Genomic DNA, 703 nt, shown 5'->3' with positions numbered 1-703 from the left:
GGAATATTGTTTATAAACTGAAACTAAAACAAATGAGCGCAATTACACCGTCTCTAAACTCTGAAGATGATCCTACATCATGTAAAAAAGTACTGTTGAATTCACTATCACAGTAGTTTGCTACACCAGGCACGGTTGCTACTCATGACCCGCAAAGTGGCACCACGTCCATCAATGGTTGCAGCTGCCACAAAGTGAAGTCCAACCGGAAGTGGGGTTTCTCAGCCGGATCCACCAGAGCGCGAAAACAGTGGCCGGCAGACCAGCACCAACTTGTCCTGCGTGCTCAGGCCAGCATTCATCAGTGAGTAGGGTAGAATGCCGCATAACTATTGATTCCCTGGGTAAAATGGCGAGTCGAAGGGGTAAAGGTTATATAAACCCTCCTCGTGGTGGAGTCACTCTCATTCTGCCTTCGTCAGTTCGCCTGTGTGGTTGATTGTGTGTTCTTGTGCCTTTTTTTTTGGAAAGAAATGAAGCGTTCAAATTCCAGTGACAGCATCAGCAGCAGTAGCAGCAGCAGCAAACGCCTTCGTCAGGACACTCTACCATGCAAGACGATTGTTTTAACCATTCAATGTACCTGTGTATGCCCTGTAATTTTAGTATCCCTCACAGTGCTTGTTTAGGTCGTAGTCACTAGACACATACCTCTGTACTACTGAGCTTTGGAACGGCTCGTTGCCTTTATTTTCGGTGTGTG

This window comes from Schistocerca gregaria, chromosome 5, assembly GCF_023897955.1.
Source record: "Schistocerca gregaria isolate iqSchGreg1 chromosome 5, iqSchGreg1.2, whole genome shotgun sequence".
NCBI classification, from domain to species: Eukaryota; Metazoa; Arthropoda; class Insecta; order Orthoptera; family Acrididae; genus Schistocerca; species Schistocerca gregaria.
This window is presented reverse-complemented; position numbering follows the sequence as displayed.